This window comes from Schistocerca piceifrons, chromosome 1 (assembly GCF_021461385.2).
Source record: "Schistocerca piceifrons isolate TAMUIC-IGC-003096 chromosome 1, iqSchPice1.1, whole genome shotgun sequence".
NCBI classification, from domain to species: Eukaryota; Metazoa; Arthropoda; class Insecta; order Orthoptera; family Acrididae; genus Schistocerca; species Schistocerca piceifrons.
The window spans coordinates 312,992,618-313,012,104 of NC_060138.1; positions in this window are offsets into that span (position 1 = coordinate 312,992,618).

Below are 19,487 nucleotides of genomic sequence, written 5' to 3' on the forward strand. Positions count from 1 at the left end.
TTTAGTTCGTCGCTGATCCATTAACTCAGATTTTTTTATTACAGAGGACAGCTAACCCTCTGACCGAACACGCTGAGTTACCGTGCCGGCTAGCCGGACCGAGGCTCGAACTCGGGACATTTGTCTTTCGCGGGCAAGTGCTCTACCAACTGAGCTACCCAAGCACGACTCACGCTCCGTCCTCACAGCTTTCCTTCTGCCAGGAGACGAGGTACCAGCAGAAGTAAAGCTATGAGGAGGGGGCGTGAGTCGTGCTTGGGTAGCTCAGTTAGTAGAGCACTTGCCCGCGAAAGGCAAAGGTCCCGAGTTCGAGTGTCGGTCCGGCTCACAGTTTTAATCTGCCAGGAAGTTTACATATAAGTTGTCGGATTGTCTTATGTCAAGTTGCACTGTGTTTCGCAGGATGTTATAAATCTAAGAAATTTTTCCCTGCCCGCTAAGCGCTAGATTTAGTGCATACGACTGCTGCAGAGCTGTAGTGTGACGGAGGTGTGCGTTGCTGTTTCAGCCCGTGACTGGCCATGGAGCGGACGCGGCGCCTCTCCCCGGCCCCGGCGTGCTGCCTGCTGCTCGCCCTCGCCCTCGCCCTGCTGCTACAGGTACGGCCGTCTTCGGGCTCTGTCCGCTGCACTAACCAACTCCACCGGCTGGCCCACCCTGCACACGTGGCACACCCTCACACTCCTGCAGAAATAGGATGGATCCGAAAAGCTTCCGCAACCTGCGAAACATCTCCCAAACTACACAGAAAAAGCTGCACTGCTCAACAGAGCATTGATCTAACACGATGAATGCGTCTTCAAAAACCCATCCAAATTACTACACAGATGACCGTTTCATCTAGTAAGTTTGAAACTGTTACTATCAAGTAAACCTGTCATCAACCTGAAGAGTAGGCAACGGCCTTGCCGCAGTGGATACACCGGTTCCCGTGAGATCTCCGAAGTTAAGCGCTGTCGGGCGTGGCCGGCACTCGGATGGGTGACCATCTAGCCGCCATGCGTTGTTGCTATTTTTCGGGGTGCACTCAGCCTCGTGATGAGTTACTCGACCGAATAGTAGCGGCTCCGGTCAAAGAAAACCACCATAACGACCGGGAGAGCGGTGCGCTGACCACACGCACCTCCTATCCGCATCCTGAAGTGAGGATGACACGGCGGTCGGGTGGTCCCGATGGGCCAGTTGTGGCCTGAAGACGGAGTGCAACCTGAAGAGTACTCTGACCCCCAAAGTGCTCAAATGAACGCTTTCTATTGAGGACGGCATGTCCTTATACTCTGTCAATATAAAAACCATTTCACTCAATCACTTGTAGTGGAACCTACCATTTTGTGTAAAGTTCATTCACACTACACCTTTTTTTCACACGAAGGAAGCACTGACAGAAGTATCGGTCACACTAAACTGCCAGCAAAAAGCTTCTGTGCATACAAAAACCATTATTACAAACATTTTTCATCACCATCGCTTTTTCATAAGAGGTATAATAACACATTCGTAATGCCCAGGCTAAAAATTCTAAGGAAAACAAATTGGTCCTTAAAGACCAGCCGGAATTAAACGCTTATTAAAGACAGCACTTTTTGGAGAGTTATCACCAATTCGTATTCCATTTCCTTTCTCGCTTCCTTGTGGAGTATTCGGAAAGCAAAAAATTGTTCTCGCTAGCTAACTTCTTAAAAGTCCCCTTACGTAACTCTGTAGGCCTAAATACCCTATACGTTATGATTTGGTTGGCAGGAGAGCCAACACCGTGTTACTAGAAGGAGGCCGAAAGGCACGCGTTTTAGCTCACGCAGGCTGGCGTGAGGTCTGGAACAGGACAAGGAAATTAGAATTTAGAGAAACGGACGTAGCTGGTGGAATACTTAACTTTAATCCGTTAATGAAGAACGTCGGCCTTGCCGGTACATGATTCACAATATCAATGGTAACTGATAATGGCGCCTTGCTAGGTCGTAGCAAATGACGTAGCTGAAGGCTATGTTAAACTATCGTCTCGGCAAATGAGAGCGTATTTTGTCAGTGAACCATCGCTAGCAAAGTCGGTTGTACAACTGAGGCGAGTGCTAGGAAGTCTCTCTAGAGCTACCGTGTGGCGGCGCTCGGTCTGCAATCACTGATAGTGGCGACACGCGGGTCCGACGTATACTAACGGACCGCGGCCGATTTAAAGGCTACCACCTAGCAAGTGTGGTGTCTGGCGGTGACACCACACGTTAGCGCATCACACATGATAGATTTTACAGAATATTTCAGCCGCTGACAGTGCCTGATTTACCTTACTAAAGCCTGCTTTCTTCCTTCCTATAATGATAAAGATTTATCGCAGAAAGATTCCTATTTTAAAAAAAAATGTGTAAAATCTTATGGGACTTAACTGCTAAGGTCATCAGTCCCTAAGCTTACACACTACTTAACCTAAATTGTCCTAAGGACAAACACACGCACCTATGCCTGAGGGAGGACTCGAACCTCCGACGGGATCAGCCGCACAGTCCATGACTGCAGCGCCTTAGACCGCTAGGATTCCTATTACATCTCGTTGCCCCTTGTGCAGTATGTAGCTTGCTTTCCTGCATTCTCCACACGCTTTCTACCTCTGTCTCTCTTCCTTACTAACCCTTTCTTCAACACTGTCTTCTGATGGTACTTCGGTTTTTGAGAATTTTTTGCAGATGTTTAGTATTTTAGGTTTCTTTTCATATCATGCTTGTAGCTAGCATATGGGCTTCATGCTTTTTTATACATGCCTTTACATTTTACAAGTACTTTATAAGCTAGGTTCCTTAGCTATATATTCCATCCGCGTACATCAAATCATCTTTATCAAATTTGAAACTACCCGATGTCATTCTTATGGTCAGTCATGGTGCAGGAAATCTACTCGAACTGTAGCTACGGACGATAAAAAGTGAACAGTCACGTCGCCCTGAAAATCTTCCTCCTCTCTGTAGGGCACAGAAAGGATCGTTCCACATGAAGGAAGGTGTTGGAGATGAAGACCAGGTTGGGGAATCAGTCCTAATGTTGTTAAATAACCATTATGGCATTCGTTGAAGTTACCCTTATAAAACCTAAACTGCAGTAAGTCGACGGGAATTTAAACCTTTCCCATTCGGACTGCTCGTCCTGCACCCTAGTCATTGTGCCATCTCATTTGGTTTTAAGGGATGCTGAAGAAGAAGAAATTATATTCGGAATATTGGTATGGACACTCCTCATCCAAAAATTATAACACAAAATACTTGCACACGGCCAGCACGAAATGATACTTCAGTTTATGCGACCAGTAACAGACTATACTTAAATTTAGACATACCGATGAAACTTCTGCTTCTGGTTTCGATGTAGGCATTGCTATGAATTCATCTCCATCCGTTCTAAGAACTCTGACTTAGTTTGGACAGCATCACAACTTTTAATAATCCTTGCAAGAAATTAGTCTTAAACGCCAGTTGTATCTTTTAATCAGGCTTTTTACACGTTTCGCATGGCGTACAGGTCGAACTCAGTCAGATCAAGTGAATACGCTGTCCAACGAACAGGGCTTGATAACCAACCTTCAAGGAAGTTCTGAGTACTAAACTCACCAACACTGTAGAGTGTAGATCGAATTACTTGCTATACCGTTTCGTGCTCAGTCCTTACTGAAAATAAACACTGATCAATAGACTCAATGATGCGTAATTACACCAGCCAATCGTTTTCTGCCTTGACATGTCAGCACGTAACGCTAATAATCCACGTTTTGTTTGTGAGTTCTGGCTGAGCTCCGCGGTCGCCCGGCAACTATGTTGATTCTTAACTTTTGACATGGGAATTTCAAGAATGATGTGTCTTATCTCTTCCTGACACTTTCGAATTCTGTACGACAGTTTCTCACAGTGATGGAAACTCCCTCCACAGAGATTCTCACTACGAGCCTAAGACTATGTAACCAGAAATATTCAATACTGTCTCCCATCGCCCACCAGACTCATCTTCTGATATAACAGAAAGCTTTGGAGAAAACCTCAGTTAACTTGTACGTAAGTTCCCCAGTCATACTGTAACCATCGATGGAGACTTCGATCATCCAACAATTAATTGGTAAAATTATAGTTTTCTTAGTGGTTGGCGTGATGAGACATCTTATGAAACTTTACTAAATGCCTTGTCTGAAAGCTACCTAGAAGAGATAGGAACGCCACTCATGATGGAAATGGATTGGAACTAATGGCAACAAATAGACCTCAACTCACAGAGGATGTCCAAATTGAAACTAGTATCAGGACCATGACATGGTTGTGGCAACAATGGGTACGAAAGCACGAAAGACAACTAAAACCAAACAGAAAGATAAATGTATACATCTTCAGTGAACTAGATAAAAAATCAGTAGCGTCATATCCCAATGGTTCAAAATGGTTCAAATGGCTCTGAGCACTATGGGACTTAACATCTGTGGTCATCAGTCCCCTAGAACTTAGAACTACTTAAACCTAACTAACCTAAGGACATCACACACATCCATGCCCGAAGCAGGATTCGAACCTGCGACCGTTCATATCTCAATGAGGAACTTGAAACTATCAGCACAGGGCAGGAGATTCGTGGAGGAACTCTGGCTCAGGTTTGAAAGAATAGTTGACCATATACTGGATAGACATGTATCCAATAGGAAAGTTCATAATCTGAGGGAACCTCAATGATATACAGTCGCGTCGCTGTACATAAACCTCTAAAGAAACTGAGATTTCAGCATAATAGGTGTAAAACAAAGCATAGGCTGTAGATAGAGAAATGTTGAATGAAATGACTACTGCATAATAGGTGTAAAAGACAGCATAGGCTATAGATAGAGAAATGCTGGATGAAACGCATTTGGCTGTCAAGACAGCAATGCGTGATGTCTTCAGTGACAACCGTAGCAGAACATTGTCAAGTAATCTTTCACAGAACGCAAAGAAATTCTGGTCGTATGTGAAGGCTGTTAATGGCACCAAAGTTAATGTCCAGTCCCTAGTGAATGAGACAGAAACAAAATTGTGGGTAGCAAAGCAAAAGATGAAATGCTTAACAAAGTTTTCAAATGTTCCTTTACAAAGGAAAACCCCGTAGAAGTCCCCTAATTTAATCCTCGTACCATTGAAAAGATGAATGAAATACGAATTGGTGTCAGTAGTGTTGAGAAACATCTGAAATCGTCAAAACTGAATAAAGCTCCAGAGCCCGATGGAATCCTTGTCAGATTCTATACTGAATTTGCGGCTGAGTTAGCCCCTCTTTTAACTATAATCTATCGTAGATTCCTCGAACAAAACACCGTCCTCAGTTCTTGGAAAACGGTACAGGTCACACCCGCGTACAAGAAGGGTAGTAGAAGTGACCTATAAAACTACCATCCAATATCCTTGAAATCGATTTGTTGTAGAATCTTAGAACATACTCTGAGCTCAAATACAATGAAGTACGTTGAACAGAATGACCTTCTCATTGCCAACCAGCATGGATTTCGAACACATCGATCATGTGAAACACAACTCGTACTTTTCTCAAATGAAATACTCAAAGCTTTGGATCAAGGGAGACAGTCAGATGCTGTAATTCCTGATTTCCGGAAAGTATTTGACTCAGTAGCACACCTACGCTTATTCTCAAAAGTACGACCGTATGGGGTATCAAGTGAAATTTGTGACTGGAGTAAGAACGTTTTGGTAGGGAGGATGCAACATGTTATGTTGGATGGACAGTCATAGTTACATGTAAAAGTAACTTCGGGTGTGCCCCAGTGAAGTGTGTTGGAGCCCTTTCCGTTCGTGTTGTAGATTGGTGACTTTGCTTACAATACAAAAAGTAAAATCAGGCTTTTTGCTGATGATGCAGTTATCTGTAATTAAGTCATATCGGAAAGAAACTGCGTAAATATTCAGCCAGAACTTGATAAGATTTCAAAGTGGTGCAGAGACTGGCAACTTTCTTTAAATGTTCAGAAATGAAAAATTTTGCACTTCAGAAAAAGGAAAACAAAGTAGTATCCTATGACTATAATATCAACCAGTCACTGTTGGAATCGGTCAACTCATACAAATATCTGGGTGTAGCTCTTTGTAGCAATAAGAAATGGAATAATCACATCGGTTTAGTCGTGGGTAAATCAGGGGTTATTGGTGGAATACTGGGGAAATGCAATAAGTCTACAAAAAAGATTGCTTACAAATCACTCGTGAGACCGGTTCTAGAATATTGCTCAAGTGTGTGGGACCCGTACTAGGTAGATGTAACAGGGGATATTGAATGTATACAGAGAAGGGCAGCACAAATGATCACATGTTTGTTTAATCCGTGGGAGTGTCTTAGAGATAGTGAAGGAACTGAACTGGAAGACTCTTGGAGATAGATGTAAATATCCCCAGAAAATCTATTACCAAAGTTTCAAGAAACGGCTTTAAATGGTTACTCTAGCACTATCCTAGAACCCCCTATGTATCGCTCAAGTAGGGATCATGAGGATAAGATTAGGATAATTAGTATACGGATAGGGGAATTCAATCAATCATTCTTCCCGCGCTCCATAAGCGAATGGAAAAGGAAGAAACCTTAATAACTGGTATATTGTTACGTATCCTCTGCCGTGCACCTCACAGTGGTTTGCAGAGTGTACATGTAGATGTAGATGTAGAATATTTTCTGTGAGAAGGCTTCAGTTGCGCGCAAACGGAGCACCAAAAAGAAATATTTTTCCATTATTTTTCCACTTTTCTTGAAATTTCGCAGTGACAGTTAAACCGTAAACTTAAATTATCATTTATAACATGAACGAGCCAGAAATCGTAACCACTCTGTGGTATAATAATATGCCTTTAAGTTCGAGAAAAAGAGAAAATAATCATTACTTTATTATGTCACAATTTAAACCAAAAATTCGCCAGCTACGTCACTCAACTCTGTATCAATGCTGCACAAAATTTACTCTGACTCCGATTCTCTGTAACAGACTGCTTCAGTAGTGTTTAGAAGGTACAGATACTCGCAGAGATATTTTTGTAGCGTTGATTAATTCGTCCTACATTACATCCAACGCTAAAAATCGACCCTTGGATTCCAACCGATGGTGAATTATCATCAGTGACACACGTTTTTGTTCCCACTCTGGAGGATTAGTCAGAATATATACATGTAAAAGTGGAATTTAAAAAAAAAAGGATTAGTCCAGTAGAAAGGACGCACACAATATAGTAACGAATTCAGTCTAAGTATTAAGTAACTACAAAAGTGTGATTCATATGATGGTGAGTTCTGGCGTTACGATGCCTGTGTTGAATGATCTCCATAATGGTTCCCTTAACGCTATGCTGAAATTTGCAGATTGGGAGGTAAGGAGTCTGGTAGCCGATTCAGACGAGTATATGTGTATCTCGAAAAAACGTACTCACGAATCTACATATATACTCTACAATATGCTCTCCACTGCATTTCATGCTATATTTCCCACCGTAAAATCTCTAAGAGTTTCTTCCCGATCCATTTGTGTACTGAGCCCGGGGAGAATGACTACTTACTGTCAGAGCTGTGATTAATCTCGTCTTATCTTTGCCGTCTCTAGGGCCCCTATGAGCCCCTAGTATGCTTCTAGACCTTTCCTTTAATACTGACTCTTGAAACTGTAGGTAGGTTTTCACGGGGATAGTTGACACCTGTCTTCACCCGTCCGTCGGTTCATCCGTTATGCTACCTCGTAGGTTAAGCAAACCTTTTACCATTCGTTCTGCCCTTCTTTGTACACGTTCAGTATTCCCTCTTAGTCCTTTCTGGTAGTAACTGACGGGAAGTCATCTAGTGAAACCGAAATAAATGTAGGCTCCATGCAAGCGTTATAGACACTCTGGTGTTCTTAAGCTATTTGTGAGATAGTGTGAGCAGCCCTCTCGGATTATTTGCAAATGATGCTGTATTTTACCGTCTACTGAAGTCGTCAGAAGATAAGACCGAATTATAAAATGATTTAGTCCAGATATTTGTATAGTGCGAAACGTGGCAGTTAATCCTGAACAATAAAATGTGTGACGCGCTCCATATGAGTCCTAAAAAATCCGGTAAATTTCATTTACACGATTAGTCACACAAATTAAAATACTGTCGATTCAGCAAAATACCTGGGGATTAAAATTAAGAACTAAAACTGAAGCCATCACACAGAAAATGTTGACGGGAAGGTGAATCAAAGACTGTGTTTTATTGGTAGAAGAGGAGGTGCAACAATTCTACTAAAGAGATTACCTACACTACGTTAACCAGTGCTCTTCTGGCGTACTGTTGTGCAGTATGGAATCTTTACCACACAGTACTCACAGAACTCACTGAGAAAGATAAAAGAGGGGCAGCTAGAGGACAGAGAGTTACAGAAATTACAAGCAAGCTCGTTGCAGCATATTTTTCACGAAATTTCAATCCGCAACTTTATCCCTCGACTGTCAAAAAGCTTTTGAGTCCCATCTGCAGTTAGTTACATGTTCCAAGGCTCATTAGAACGATTTTTTTATCTAAATGATATGTAATGGGTTGGTTTACAGAACACGAATACATGATTATTTTTAACATCAATGAACATACACTTAAAAACTAGTGTATTTTTTACAGGTTACTATTTTTTAAATGAAAAGTCGTCTATGGTATAGAAGGAGTTGTCCAAAAGAAATTATTTTCGTTTAGATTTTAAACTTGCTTTGATACCTGTCAAACATTGTGTACTGTTGGGCGAATGATCAAATAGTTCTGTTGCTGCATATTGATCTCCTTTCTGTGCCACTGGTAGCTTTAATAACGAATAATAAAGCTCTTTTTTTCTAGTACTGTAGGTTTGAACATCACTAATCTTCTCCCATGATGATGAACTGTATACGTCGAATTTCATTAGGTAATATATATGTTGTGAAGGTGTAGTTAAAACGTCTTAACTCCTTAAAGATGACTGCAGGTGAGCGCCTCATGTTATTCTTACTGCTGACTCTTCTGTAATCAGTAATTCATGTCTAAGTGATGAGTTATCATCAGAATTATTCCATAAGACATTATGCAAAATAAGTTAGGAAGGTGATTAGTTTATTTCGAAGACTAGCAGTTATATGAAAAGCAAAAGTAACTGAACACAATTGGTTTAGCAGCTCAGTAATATGCTTTTTCCAATTCAAGTTTTCATCAGGATGCACCTACAAAAATCTGGAGCATTCTACCCTGTTTACTTACTCCTGTTCGTATGCAACACAGTTCTTGGTCTAATTCTGTTTGTTGTACAGAACCGAAAACAGTGTGTTTCCTCAAAATTTAGGGAGAGTCTATTTTCACAGAACTACTTAATAATTCTTTGAAAAGCAATATTGACTGTCTCTTCTGTTGATTTATCTGTAATGGGAATTATAAATCAACGTGAGTATCGTCTGCAAAAAGTACCAATTCTGCTTGATGAATGTTAAGTGGAAGATCATTCACAATAGGAGTGGAACCAAAAACGGACCTTGTGGCACTCCTCTCGTGATTTCTTCTTAGTCAGTGCCATTTTCTCTTCTTCCAATTTTTTTGAATTATTCAACGTAACTTTTTGTATTGAGTTTGTTAAATATGATTCAAACCAGTCGTTTGTAAAACCATCAACTACATAAATGGTAAGTTTTTCTGGGAGAGTTACGTGATCTACACAATGAAACGTCTTGAAAAGATAAAAAAAAGATCAACTGGTTATAGCCCATTATTCAACGCAAGGTATATTCGGCGAGTGAATGTCTAATGAGCATTCTCCGTAAAAACCGTTTTGGAGTCAATAGGGAAAAATGGCAATGACGATAAAGTAAATCACAAGTAAAGATTTAGTTATTTACTTTGCCCACGTGCCATTCGATAGCGGAAAATTAGAGAAATGGTCTGGAAGCGGTTCAGTACAAACTTTGCAAGACACTTGAGTATGGACTGCAGAGTAATCACATTGATAGAGGTATATGGGTCCCACACTCTTCAATAATATTCTGCGATACGTCGCATGAGTGTTTTGTAAGCAATCTCCTTGGTGGACTGAATTTTTCCAGTGTCATAGCAATGAACCGAAGTCTGCCATATGCTTTACCGGCGACTGAGCCTGCGTGATCATTCCATTTCATGTCCTCACAAATTGTTGCACGAATTGGAGGATGAGCGAAACATCTGAGAGAAAGTCGTAGTTGTTGATGTTAGGTGGCCCTTAATGTGGTGAGGTCTGATTTTAGCGTACAGTCATAAAGGACGGGGACCGCAGGATGAGTAAACAGAGGATACAAGTGGTGGACAAAAATATGGAAACACCAGAAACACAACACATTGCCATGTTCTTTATGGTTTTTAAGGAAATTTCATGCCATTTTTTTGCGAAATAAGGGCAAGTTCAGAAAACGATGATGTAGGTGGATAGCGATCACGCACCGTTTTGGCCACAAAGGCTCAGTAATACTGAGGTCTGGTGACTGCAGTAGCCAGAGCAGAAGCGACAATTAATTCTCGAGCTCACAAAACCAGTTCTGTGTGATGCGAGCTGTGTGAATGTGGGCTCTGTCTTCTTGGAACATATCATCACCATTCGGGAAAGAACACTGTAGAATGGGATGGACCTGATCAGCCAAAATAGTCACTCAATCCTTAACAGTAACGAGACTTTGCAGAGTAAGCATAGGGCCCGTGGAATATCACGATGTGGCTGCCCAAATCACCACGGAACCCCTGCCATGTTTCAGTCTTGGGATGTAAACTCGGCCAGGATATGGAAACAGTGTGAAACAAGACTCATACGACCAAATTACTTCCTTCCATTTCTCCGAATTCCTTGTTTTATGGCTTCGGCCCCTCATTTTCCTGTTACAGGCAATTAAATTAGTGATACGTGGCTTTGTAATTTCATCTCTCCTGGCATTCTCCGTTCCGGAGATCCCTTTCTGTTGTTCTGATGCGACATTCAGTTCTGCAGTGACTTTTGCAGCTGGCGTCCTCTTATTTTTCCTCACAATTCCGTTCAATGACCGTCTGCTTTAACACTCAACACACACTTTCGTCCGCGTTGCGACTTACCGGATGATGTTCTTCCGCTTTCCCTGTATGCGGTATGCAGTACCTCTTGAAAAACAAAACTTTTTCTCTACCCTGGTTACGGAAGCATACACCATACGAGCACCGACAATTTTCCCACTTTCGAATTCTCTTAGCTCCGACGTAACGCACTCACAACTACACAGAACACTGTTCTGACCATGACTTGACACTTGTAACGTATTGAGTACGTACCACAGGTACCGTTCGTGGTCAATACAACAGCGGCATCTGCAGGCTGGGTTAGCATCTGTGTTTACGTTCTAGCATGCATTTCTCGCCGTATTTTCATATTTTCGTGCAACTCATGTATGACGGTTAGCGTTGTAGGCAGGGCACCGCTGGCGATGTTACGTCCTGATGTCGTGATGTGTTACAGAGGTGGCCCTGGGGCGCATGTGGAGCGTGAAGCGGCCGGTTAAGGGGCACGCGGCCGGCTCGTAACATCCGCCCAGCACGCTGTGCTCCTCCCTGCAGAACGAGCAGCGCTTGTTGTCGTGGCCGCGACCCGTAACATTTTCCTCCTCGGGGCTACAGTCTTTGTGTTTGCTTCAGACTAAAACGTCAGGATAGTTACTGCCTTGTTCTAGCACAATGAAATTTAAAATTAAATTCTTTGCGTTATTTTTTTTTTATTTGAAATAGAGTCGAGCCCGGTGGTCTAATGATAAAGCTTGTGCCTGGAAAACCGAGAGCTCGTTAGACTGAATCGTGGTCGAACCGCGGGACTTTTCGGGCTGCCTCTACCCTGGCCTTCATTTCTCAAAGATGTGAAGGGTCGCCAGTGACGAAACGTGGTTCGGATTCTACGTTAAACCTGAGGATCTGTATCTCCGGCTGGATTACTGGGGTACATTAGAGACAAGCAAATCGCCGAAGTGGTGTCCAGTTGGGAGACTTGCACCCGGCCATTGACTCACACGAAATTATCACTATTTGAAAAGGGCTGCTAAGATCAGTGTTAGTGAACGATGTGTTCAATTTGGGCAGATCAGCATCTCTGGAAAGAAAATAGCATTTTGTAAATAAAATGCGATTTGACTAATTTTTCGATCTATTTCCACTTTCAATAAATGACAAAGCAGAGCAGGGCTATGTTTTGCTGATATACATAGATAATGTTACTGTACGTCAACACAGGAGAAGAGGGATGAGGGGAATTAAAGAATGATTGTTTAGAAAACAGAACCGTAACAAAAAAAAAAAAAAAAACACAGAACAACATTACGACAGTAGGCAAAGTCTGAACCAAACGAAGAAAATTTTCCAGCAAGAGACATCCACTTGCATCAAACACTTGCCTTCAAATGAGCAAGCTTCTGGAACTGTGCTTCGAGAATATCATTCTAAAGAAGTGGCGCAAAGAAAAGAAACGGTCGAAGTTTTTGAATCCTTGGGCTAATACTACGTAAAGACACTAAAATGACCAGAAACATGAATCTCATTAACAGGGAAAGTGAATATATGATTGGGATTTGTTGGGAGTGTTCACAGAATGTACGGTATATGTAAATACAAAAGCTTAAGAAACCAACAGAGTTTGAAATATGGTGCCGTACGAGTTAAAACTTAATTTGCCATATTTGAAATGAGATGATATAAGCAAAAATTGGAGCTGAATGAAGTGTATTGTACCCGAAAGAAGCCACGACAGGTTCGCAGGCTATATACTGAAATCTCCTTACTTTTCGCTCGACAGAGCACTAGGGAGAGAGAGCGGAATGGTCGCGGGAGAAGATTGATGGCAACCTCCGACAAAGATTGTTGAGGGAGTTTAGTGTAAGAGGTGCGTAGAAATCAACAAATCTACCCAAATTTGGAAGTGGTGGATGGCAACTACCAATCGAAAGATTGGCGATACTATTTATAATAGATGTTAACTAGACGTGTTCCTTCTATTACAGTTGTCATTTTTATTTCTGTACATACTTGTATTTCGACTATTCTTTTTAGGTGTACTCTAAACTACCCCAGAACTTAGTGTGTCAAACAGAACATACTCGTAGACCAATAACACTGCGTTATTTATATACAATTACATCGCAGGGAACAGACTTCGATGTCAGCTTATGCTTGTGACTAAATTGGAAAAATGATGCACTCATCGCTGAAGTGTTTGTACAATTCTTATTACTATGCGAGCACTATTATGGTTCACATTAACGCATAAGACAGCGTGTGCAGGGTGATGAAAGACGGCAAAGCGTGCATAGGGGTACGCTTTCCACATTACATCACGCGCGTTGGCCAAGAGGGAAAGTGTGAGGCCCGTTGATAACGTGGGCTACCCCCTGGGGTTTCTGGTTACTCCAGACTTCACGCCTCACATATATTTCTCTGATAAAGAAGACATTACGTTTCAGGGAATTATTATCTACCGCGAATTGAACAAACGCTTCAGCGATGAGTGCATCATGTCGTTTGAAAACGATTTGAGTTTTTTTCAACGAAAGCACGTTTATTTAGTTGAAATCTTCATATAAGTTTATAAGTACGAACATAATCGGAAAAATTAAAACGTAGGTACGCATAGAACAGTGTGAAAGCTACACGAAATTAAGAGGACTGTTTTCCAATAACAGACGTAAGACGGGTTCCACTGTTCGTGGTAAATAGACGTCGACCTGCATATATTCCAGCTTACATTTGCAAGGAATGACGTTTCAGATTTATTTTGTTCCCTAACTGGTACTAGTAAAACTCTAAAACTAAAAAATAGCTCTTACACTGTGAAAACGCGTAATTTACGGATCTGTTAAGCTAATGAAGATGAGCAATAACTATGAGCAAATATAGATCTAAAATAATTTGTATCTCACAAAGTGCACACCCAACACGGGTCTTCAATCTCCATTTGATGTAAATATTGCTTAACAATAGTAACTGGAAAAAGTCTCGAGTTTAACTAATAACAAACTTTTTGCGAAGTGCGTATTGTACCTGGTTACAACCCAGAAAATGTGACATTAATGGCACGTACACAGACACCTTGTTGTACCCAACAGCAAGTAGATGTAGAATAAAAGAAATGTGTTCGAGGGAACGGTTTGTTTTCATTTCCTAAGAAAACAATGGATGTATGTGTCTCACTTCAGAAATGCGGGCACCTGCTTAAAGAAATTCTTGTCCTATTCCTGTGTGTCACTGAATGTGCCGAAGGAACAAAGGATTTATCTATTGGAGGCTAATTCCGATATCGTTTCTAAAGGACAAGACAAATTCCTGGAAATACCGATAACGTTTTGCTGCTGTGGCCATAATCTGAACATGACTATTAAAGGACATGAATTAAAACAGCTGCTTAATAATGGAGCTATTCCTTAATCATATCTCTTTTCAGACTATTCTGTGGAAATAAAATTGGATGTTATTATTTGATTCTGTTGCCCCCTTATTTCAGCTTCGTTACCTTATCTTTCTTCTGGGCGGAAATGCAAAGACCGACCAATCACGGATTTAACTGGATCCAATAACGTCATTAAATACAAATAATTATAATGTGTGAGGAAATCAAACTTAATGACGCGGTAATTTCGTTTGTGAGTTAATCAAGTGTCCAATAGCTGATTGATTACGAGAGAGTTGATGATGTATAACAGGAGGTACCGCTGAGGAATACTTATAACACATACTCGGGAATAGTGTTTAAATCTGTAAATACATGAACGGTGAATTAGCAGAGTTATAATTCTACTGAAATGATTGTAAGTTTCGTTAATTCGCCTAACATTGCGACAGTGTAGCTTTCCGTGAACTTTGCTGTCTTCAATAGAACTTCTGCAGTTATGTGAGTGCGTCGTCAAGTTTTTATGTAGACCGGTACCTATACAGCGTCCGCAATGTTTGTGTATATCACAACATGATGTAGTATTCAAGTACACGAAAATATTCCTATAAAGCAGATGAACAATGATAGTTAATAATACGAATTGTAAGAAAAACGGCAACTGCCTGATAAAAATTTCATACTGTTCAAGGGATAACTAGGAATGTATGAAATTCCATGCATGCTCCTTATCTAGAGGTTGCAAAGATAAAGTCACATCACTTACTGTACGTACATAGGGAAGTAAGCATCCATAGTTAGACGTTAGTGTATCGACTACGAAGAACGATTAACAGTGTGATGCTCTAGAAACCTTTTTACTCTCCTATATGACGTAAATTAAAATTACACTCACACATTGCACTGCACTCAGTACCGAAAAAGAGTTTATTGGGGCAGGAAACGATTCTTTAATGAATTTTATGTTTAACTTGTTGAATTGGAGGCTAATATGATTGTTGATCAAGTTTGTAGAAACTTACAGTATCACTGTAAACGGAGGAGTCAGATTGCAAGGGGTATCGTAAAAGTAGGAGAATGTTTTCGCAGGAAGTGGAGAAGAAAATAATGATGTAATCGAAAGACATGTGAATAACGGAGACTGCGGTAGTAAAGTTATGTGGAGAGCGCCGCTAAGCGTCGTTCAGGAGTGCAAGCTGAATCAAACGTTTACGGTAATGCTCGCTATGACGTATGACGAAGTGTGGACGCTGAGTTCTTTGAACTATTGTAAGGAGGAGGAGCACTCATAGTTGTAAGCGCGCTGTTCCCAGCGCGTCCTGGGCGACCCAGTTGACGTATGGAGGTGCCCGCATCCCAGCGTGGAGCAGCTTTCGCTGACAGCACCAGCTTGCTGCGTCCATCGAAACGCGTGCTAAGCCGCGAACGTTGGACCGGATTCCTACTGTAATTACCTCTGGTCGTAGACACAGGAGGTATAATTTTACACCGATTCGCCAGAAGCACATGTACAGCCGAGGCCAACAGAAGAGCACTTACGTTCTTGACAGGGTATTGTAAACGACTTCTTTTCCGTCATCAAATCTGTATTAAGAATTCTAAAATAAAATTGAGAACCTAAGTATTAGAAGTGGATAAAGTGAGCTAGTGCAGCGGTCCTCGATCATGAGGCAGCCTGCACAAGGAAGAAATTTTCATTTTCATTAGTTGGGCGACTCGCAAATCACCAAGCTCGGATTTTGAACCTCTCAGACGTATTTCAGGTAGTGTGAGGGCTTACCACACTGTTGATGGTTATCCGCCCGTTGGGTAAAAACGGTAAGCTCGACATCTTACTGGTGCTATGCATGACGAGTAGGTTATACGCCAGCACCATGTTCCCTCTAACTCATAGTCATCAAAACAGCACTAGACTCTGCAGGGAATCATCGCAGGAAGCTACCCGAAACGGTTACAATTACGGCACAAAACACGCTCTGCTAACGAAAAGCAATATCATTAAAATTTATTTCAGTTAATAGTACTTCTCGATTTAGGTAGCTGAACCCTATAAGGTTTCCCAGCTAATAATGCCACGCCTTTGTAAATCCATAGACGTACCGCATCATCATGATATAAAATACATAAAATAACTGTCAACTATGCCGTTTTTCACGAGAATTTCTTAGACACAGTAGGCTGCATTATGCTGAATTCTCTACATCCAGGAAAAACAATCTGGTAATGCAAACGATTATAAATTTCTTGAAATGAGACAGTCTGGGTTGCAAATTGTTTTTATCTATTTATTGGCAATGACGCGTCTCGCTTTTGTGGGATACTTCCATAGTAGCTTAAGAGGTAAAGTGGTGAGCCGAAATCCGTAGTTTAACGCCAGCGTATGGCATTAAAGATGACGCCAGGCCGATGTTTCCTCATAATTTTTATCTTGCCACATGCTGGCATTAAAGGACAGATGTTTGCTCAACGCCGCGGGGGGTAGCCGTGCGGTCTGAGGCGCCTTGCCGCGGTCCGTGCAGCTTTCCCGTCGGGCATGGGTGTGTGTGTTGTCCATAGTTTAAATTAGTTAGGTTAACTTGTGTGTACGCGTAGGGACCGATGACCTCCGCGGTTTGGTCCCATAAGACCTTACCACAAATTTCCAAATTGTTAGCTCACCACATTACTTCCTACGTCAATCTGAAGATGCCGCGCAAGGATGAAACGTGTCATTGCCAATAAATAGATAAAAACAATTTGCAACCAAGACTTTTTTATTTCAAGTAATAGCACTTCTCGATTTAGGTAGCTGAACCCTAGAAGATTTCCCAGCTAATAATGCCATGCCTTTGTAAATTCACATACGTACCGCCACATCATGATATAAAATACGTACGACAACTGGTAACTCTGCCGTTTTGCACGGGAATTTTTTAGACACAATAGGCCGCATTATGCTGAATTCTCTACATCCAGGAAAAACAATCTAAGACTTGAGGAAGGCCACTGAGACATCACCGAAACGTCAGTTACTTCAGCTCTTTAGGAAATTTAGTGAAGCACACGGTTTTATTGAAGTGGTATGAACATCTGACATTTCATTTGTCACCTCCATGCTTGTAAAATGTGACATAGCCTTAATAAGGGCCTCACTTCGGCGAGGAAGAGTCTCCATAAGCCGTTCTTTGATGTTAAATATCTCGTAGAACTAGCAAACTGCTGGGATGTTGATCGCTACGTTTCACCCGTTGTTCCAGATAGTCTCAGACGTTTTCAAAGGGATTTAGATCGCGTGATTAAGCGAGCCAGAAGGAGTGCGATAGGTTGCCTGAGCATTCATCATACCAGAAGCGTCTGTGTACCGCCCTGTTCTCTTCTACAGCAAGCCACGGAAATGAGGAAACACAAGTGTCACTGCTAAGCAGAGGATACAAGCCGTTTGAAGGCCCGAAAGACAAGGGACGTGTTTGCCTACTGGTGTCTCGGTCGCCACCTGGTCCTGGGAGTGCGAGGCGGGTTCTGGGAGCGGCCCGACCCAACCTGGCCAGCAAGTGTCACGTGGGAATGACGCGGCCGCACTCCTCAAGAACAGAGCATCGCCTAGAGCAGCGCCCGCGGCGTTCCAGGGGGGAAAAACAGTGGCCGCGGGTGTGATCACACGCCCGTCTGCGTAGCGAGGCTGTTTGGTCGTGCCCGTTCCACTCAAGCCACGGATTAGGACCTAAATATACCGTGAGAAACTCCACATTTTTTTCAAGCGTAGATAAACCTCCAGCGCCGACACTGCCCCCATTCTCCCTGAATCTCTAGGTCGAGTACCAACTTTGCTTTCCTACCGTTACCCAGTATGTGTCATCAACTATCAAGTAGCTGCTAGAAACCTGATACTAGCACCAGTGCAAATCCGGTCAAATGATAATGAGGACGAGTTGGTCCTCTCCTGAATCCACGCTGTGTTGATTATATGCGACAAATATAGGCAACTAAATCGTCAGAAACGTCAAGGTTAGGCATGGCCACTGAGGAAATATCCCGTGTTCTGTAGTCCTTCTATGACTCATCTCTGATGCTACGTAAAGACTGTACCCCTATATCTATTTGAATGACACTCATAAGTGTCTGACACAGGTATCTGCATTCACTGAAATATACGTGTTGAGTTGATAATGATGTGCTACTATCAGTGTAAATCTAAACACAATTATGGAATACCACGGTTCGGAGACTGATTTAATAATACCTAACACTAAATTTCTCTTTATGCTTATACATGCGTTCTGATTTTCCTTATCTTCGCCTTACGCATTGTACACGAAAGTTGTAATGAGTGCAAGAATAAATTCGGAACATTCTTAAATCCCTGCTGCTTTTCTCTAGAGGAAAGTTGCCTGTTTTCTGTCATTTCTTACTAGATATCTTACATGACACGACCACATAAGCTAAGTTGGCAGCGTAAATTTGGGAGCGATACTTGAATTTGTTCCATCCTCTTTTTCAGCTACGTTTTTTAGACGAACAGCGTTTAAAAATAGCCCAAATCCAATAACGCGGATTGTTGGTTTGACCCGCCAGAGACTGTCATTGAGACGCTGAAAGAACTGAGCTGCCAGACTGTTGAAGAAATACGGAACCTATCCCCAAGAAGTCTACTAACAAAGTTTCAAGAACTGGCTTGAAATGACGACTCTAGGAATATACTACAATCTCATACATACTGCTTCCACAGGCACACTGAACAGATTAGTTGCAGCACGCACAGAGACATTTAAACAATCACTTTTCCTGCACTCGGTACGTCAATGGTACGAGAAAAAGCCCTAATAACAGGTAAAGTAGGGTTACCCTCTGCCCTGCACTTTAAAGTGGTTCGTAGAGTATAGACGTAGATGTATCTGTAGAAACTCTGTCTTAGACCATTTTATGACAGAAAATACGGACTTGTCTCAATATGAAATTACTGATGGTTCTTGTGGTGCTGTTAGGATAGAACGGCACATCAGTACAACATAGGACACACTAATACTGGATAACCATTCTGCAGCGCCGTCGCCTTTATTACTCGCTAGAGGGATGTACGAAAACTAGACACGTAAGTTACATTTCGACAAAATAAGGACTGTCTATAAGCTTCTCA